The sequence below is a fragment of the Somniosus microcephalus genome, unplaced genomic scaffold (assembly GCF_052327205.1).
Source record: "Somniosus microcephalus isolate GS21.2 unplaced genomic scaffold, FLI_Smic_1.0 unresolved_chr1, whole genome shotgun sequence".
Classification (NCBI taxonomy): Eukaryota; Metazoa; Chordata; class Chondrichthyes; order Squaliformes; family Somniosidae; genus Somniosus; species Somniosus microcephalus.
This window is the reverse complement of record NW_028225179.1, coordinates 2,655,543-2,661,542: the sequence shown is the minus strand read 5'-3', so window position 1 is coordinate 2,661,542 and position 6,000 is coordinate 2,655,543.

Below are 6,000 nucleotides of genomic sequence, written 5' to 3'. Positions count from 1 at the left end.
CCTCTGGCCGCTGTGCAGTATTGCACCAACTGGTACTGCTGCTCCCTCTTCTGGCCGCTGTGCAGTATTACACCACCTGATGCTGCTGCTCCCTCCACTGGCCGCTGTTCAGTATTGCAGCACCTGCTCCCTCTGCTGGCTGCTGCGCAGTACTGCTGTGTACGGTTGAACCTGGTGCAACTTCGAGCTCCTCTGCTTCTAGCTGTGCCAGAACTGGAAGAAGAGGTGGGGACGCAACCTTAAAGAATAGAAGGAGTGAAAAGGCGATTGCTTGATCCAGTCTGCTGACGGCTAATGTAGGGTAAAGTTATCTGAGAAGGAAGAGAACAGAATTCACAAACTGAGAGCGTGAGTAGTCTTTTCAACCTTCTACCTGCTCCGACATTACACTAGACCAAGGCTGGACTTCACCTCAACTACATTTTTCTGCCGTTGCTCCATATAACTTGATCCCGTTACCTAACAACAATGTGTTGATCTCAATCTTGGAAGCAACAATTGACCCCCATGGACTTATCGGGAAGAGAGTTTCAGATTCCTACAAACCTTGATGTGAAAAGATGCTTTTGGATTTGACTTTTGAATGGAGCGGCTGTAGTTTTAATTTATTCACCCCTTTACTTGATTCCCCAGTCAGAGGAACTAGATTAACTCTATCGACACTATTAAACCTTTTAACACTTTAAACACTATGATCAGCTCACCCATCAATCTACTAAAGTCAAGACAACAGTAGCCAAGTTTATATAATTAATCCTCATAGTTTAACCCTGTAAGGCTCGGTATTAAACTGGTAAATCTGCGATGCACCAATCCAAAGACAATATATCCTTCCTGTGTGCGGTACCCAGAACAGAACACAACAGACTTGACTGTTCCAATTCACGCCTGGCCGGCCTCCTACGTTCTATCCTTCAGAAAACTGAGGTAATCCTACCTGCCCGCGTCATTACTCGCACAAGTCCCGTCCAGCCATCACCCCTGTGCTCACTGACCTGGAATGGCAGGGAAACAATTTCTGTGTGAAAAATTGGGAGAATCGGACATTATAGAGACGTGGGAGGCTATTGAAATCTGGAGCCAACGAGGACTTTTTCATTTTGAGTCTAACTTTAGACAAAGCGCAATCGCTGAATGGCAGCTTATGATCAATTATCATTATGGAGCCTGACATTACTGAGAAGGCAAATCATAATAATGATGCATTATAGGCTTGCGTCATTATCAATACGTAAATGTTGCAGCAAGCACAAGGTGAGATGGGTTGCACTGATGGTTTTTCACTACAAATGGGAAAATATTGCACTTGCCCGGGATTTGTACATGAGACCGGTCAGCCAGTGTAGAATTTATCTGCCAAGAACAGCCCATCAGCCGGCCTTTCAGACACCGTGTGTCCATTCCATCTCAGTTTGTATTCGGGGAAATTCCTCTCTGACCCATCGAGGTGAGCGGAATTAGTCGAGGAAATCACCCTGGCACTGTATTCCTCGCAGTACCGAGCTGTTGTACAAGGTGAATCTGCCCCAGCAGATATGTTACACTCGGTCCCCTCCTCCAAATCGTTAATATAGATTGTAAAGAGTTGGGACCCAGCACTGACCCCTGCGGAACACCACTAGTTACTGATTGCCTGTCTGAGAATGAACCATTTATCCCAACTCTCTGCCTTCTGTTAGATAGCCAATCCTCTATCCATGCCAGAATATTACCCCCAATCCCGTGATTTTTTTATCTTAAGCAATAATATTTTGTGTGGCACCTTGTCAAATGCCTTTTGGAAGTCTAAATACACTACGTCCACTGGTTCCCCTTTATCCACCCTATATGTTACTTCCTCAAAGAACTCCAGCAAATTTGTCAAACATGACTTCCCCTTCATAAAACCATGCTGACTTTGTCCTATTAAATTATGATTATGCAAATGTCCTGTTACTGTCTCCTTAATAATGGACTCCAAAATTTTACCTACCACAGATATTAGGCTAACCAGTCTATAGTTTCCAGCCTTCTGTCTACTGCCCTTTTTAAATAAGGGTGTTACATTAGCAGTTTTCCAGTCTGCCGGGACCTTTGCTGAGTCCAGGGAGTTTTGGAAAATTATTACCAATGCATCCACAATCCCTACCGCCATTTCCCTCAAGACCCTAGGATGTAAGCCATCAGGTCCAGGTGATTTATTCGCCTTGAGTCCCATTATTTAACCGAGTACCACTTCCTTAGTGATTTTGATCGTGTTTAGCTCCTCCCCCCCCTATAGCCCCCTATTTGTCCAGTGTTGGGATATTCTTAGTGTCCTCTACTGTAAAGACTGATACAAAATATTCATTCAGTGTTTTTGCCATCTCCATATTTCCCAACAATAATTTCCCGGTCTCATCCTCTAAGGGACCAACATTTAGTTTAGCCACCCTGTTTCTTTTTATATAACTATAAAAACTCTTACTATCTGTTTTTATATTTTTTGCTAATTTACTTTCATAATCTATCTTCCCTTTCTTAATCAATCTTTTTGTTATTTTTTTGCTGTCTTTTAAATTTTACCCAATCCTCTATCCTCCCACAAGATTTGGCTACCTTATATGCCCTTGTTTTTAGTCGAATACTATCCTTAATTTATTTACTTAGCCACGGGTGGCTGTCTTTTCTTTTACACCCTTTTCTTCTCAGTGGAATATATATTTTTGGGCAGTTGTAAAATAACTCCTTAAATGTACACCACTGATCATGTATCGTCTTACCCTTTAATCTATTTTCCCAATCCACTCTACTCAATTCCGCTCTCATACCTGTTCCAGAGGTATTCACAGAATCACAGAAACCCCACAATGCAGATAGAGGCCATTTCGGCCCATCGAGCCTGCACCGACACATATCCCACCCGATCCCCGTAACCCCTACACCAACACATATCCCACCCTATCCCCGTAACCCCACGTATTTAATCCTCCTAACACTAAGGATCAATTTATCATAGCCAATCAACCTAACCCGCACATCTTTGGACTGTGGGAGGAAACAGGAGCACCCAGAGGAAACCCACGCAAACACGGAGTGAATGTGCAAACTCCACAGAGACAGTCACCCGAGGCTGGATTTCGAACCCAGGTCCCTGGCGCTGTGAGGCAACAGTGCTAACCACTATGCCACCATTCCAGAGTTCCACAATTCTCTGGGAAAAGAACCACCTCCAGACATCTGATCAAGATCTGGCCTCATACAACTTAAAATTGTCACCCCTGGTCCTCCCGCAAATACTTAATTGGAACAATTTGTGAACTGGATCAAAATCTACTCTTCATCATCTTATAAACATTGATCAGATCAACCCTCAGTCTAGGCTTCTGTAAAGTGTCGACACGCAACTCGTTCAGCCGATCTTGACAACTAAGCTGCTTTATACTGGGAATTAGTTTAGTGGTTCTCCTCGGCACCCTTTCCAAAGCAGGTTGGCCTTTACCTCAAGAGGGCTGAAATATTAAAGAGGAGGAAGATATTCTCCAGTTTACAAAGTTCTAGTTGGACCACATCTGGAGTATTGTGTTCTGTTCTGGGCACGGCAAGCAGGAAGGATATATTGGCCTTGGAGTTGTGCAGTGCAGATTTACCAGATTAACACCGAGACTTACAGCGTTAAATTATGAGGATTGATTGTATAAATTTGCCATCTGTTCACTTGAGTTTAAAAGATTGAGGGGTGATCGGTTTAACATGTTAAATTGATTATTAGGGAAGATAGAGTTCAACTAGTTCCTCTGTTTGGGGAATCAAAGACAAGGGTCATAAACTCAAATTAGAACCGTGCCATTTAAAAATTAAATTCGAAAGCAACTTTGCTCCCAAATGTTTGTAGAAATCCAGAACTCTCTGTCTGAAAAGGCTTTGATGCTGGAGGTCAATTGTAGCTTCCAAAACTGAGATCTACATGGTATTGTTAGGTAAGGGAATCAAGTTATATGGAGGAGGCAAAAATGGAAGAGAACTGCAGATCCTTTCTGTCATGAAGCCAATTTCTTATCCAAGCTGCCACTGACCTACCTTCTTCATGAGCCTGAATTTTATCAACTAGCCTTCTATGTGGTACTTTGTCAATCGCCTTCCATAAATCCATGATTCACCGTTGAAGAATGCACCTGACATTCATCCTACGTCCTCTTGTTTAGTTTCATCATTTTCTCTATCTCCCTCGTCATCCAAGGAGCCCTTGATTTAGTTGCCTTACCCTTCCCTCTTGTTGAAATGTACCTAGCCTGTACTTGGAGCATCTCCTCTTTAAAGATCACCCATTGGTCCGTTACAGTTTTTCCAGTCATCCTTTGGTTCCATTTTAATCTGGCTGGACCCTTTCGCTTCCCATTGAAGTTAGCCCTATTCCAGTTTAGAAGTTCCACTGTAGATTGTTACTTGCTCCTCTCCATTGCTAATCTAAATCTTATGATACAATGATCACTAGTACACAAGTGTTCTCCCACAGACACTCTTCAACCTGGCACACCTCATTCTCCAGCATCAGATCCAACAAAGCCTCCTTCCTACTTGGGTCAAGAACATACTGGACAAGGATATTTTCCTCAAAACATTTCAGAACTTCCTCCTCTTCCTTTCCCTTAACTCTAACATTATCCCAATCGAAATTTGGGTGATTAAAGTCCCCCAGTATGACCACTCTATAGCTCTTGCATATCTCTGCGATTTCCCTGCAGATTTGCTCCTCTGCCACCCTCTCACTATTTGGGGGCCTGCAGAATACCCCCAATAGGGTGATCATACCCTTTTTACTCCTCAACTCTAACCAAATGGATTCTGTCCTTCTCCCCTCAAGAACATGTTCCCTGTCCAACACTACAGTATCTTCCTTAATCAGCACTGCCACTACACCTAACATTTTTCCTTCCATATCTTTTCTGAACACATTGTACCCTTGAATATTAAATGCCAAGTCCTTACCATTTTTAAGCCGCGTTTCGGTTATTGCCACAGCCTATTGCCACACGGCTAATTGTGCTTGTAGCTCACCAACTTTATTCACCACACTTTGTGCTTTTATGTACATGCATTCTAAAGCCATTTTTTAATTTTTCGTAATCTTTCTTAGACTGCTCCTCTGTAATATTGTACTACTTCCGCCTCTAATACTACTTTCTTCTCTAGTACTATCCAACACACTCACTCTTTTATGCATCTTATTCCTCTTTACTGCTCCTATATTCTGGTGCCCATTCCCCTGCCAAGCTAGATTAAACACTGCCCAACAGCACTAGCAAACGTCCCCACGAGAATATTGGTTCTGGCTCTCTTGAGGTGTAACCCGTTCAGCTTGTACAGGTTCCACCTTCCCCAGAAATGGTCCCAATGCCTCAGGAATCTAAAGCCCTCCCTCCTGCACCATCTCTCCAGCCACGTATATAGGACAAGAAATGGTGAAACTTCTTGGCCAATGTCTTCACTCAAATGATTATTCGCTGTCACAGTAAAATAACGCAACATTTTCAATACAGTTGACTATTCTAGAGTGTATTATATGAGGATGCGGAGATGGACGACAATGCTGAGCTATTAATTTTGCAAAATCTTATTTTATAATACAGGTCGTAGATTCAAAACCAGTTTTGTAAAGAGACTCTAATGTTGTTGACTTGAACTAGTCAGCAATGCTCGCACGGCAGTTGGATGCCTGTGTCCAGTTGGAAAGCTGTCTGAAAGAACATGCAGTCTGGCAGAGCTGGACCTCCAGCAGATTGACTTTTCTGCTGAGCAGACGATGAGCCTCCTTCTTGAAAATGGTTCGTCAGTCCAGCTCAGAGGGGATTAAGCATCATGAAAGTGGAATGGGACTGGGGCCACTTGTGTGACAGGAAGTGTAGGGGGCAGTTTCCCACCCTTGAAGAATATTCATGATTTAGTTGCAGAATTTGTTTTCACCACTCGCCACTCAGCCCAAGGATGAGCCGAGACGAACACGTGGAGTTAAAGCGATTCTGCATGTCAGTTAATTCAGTG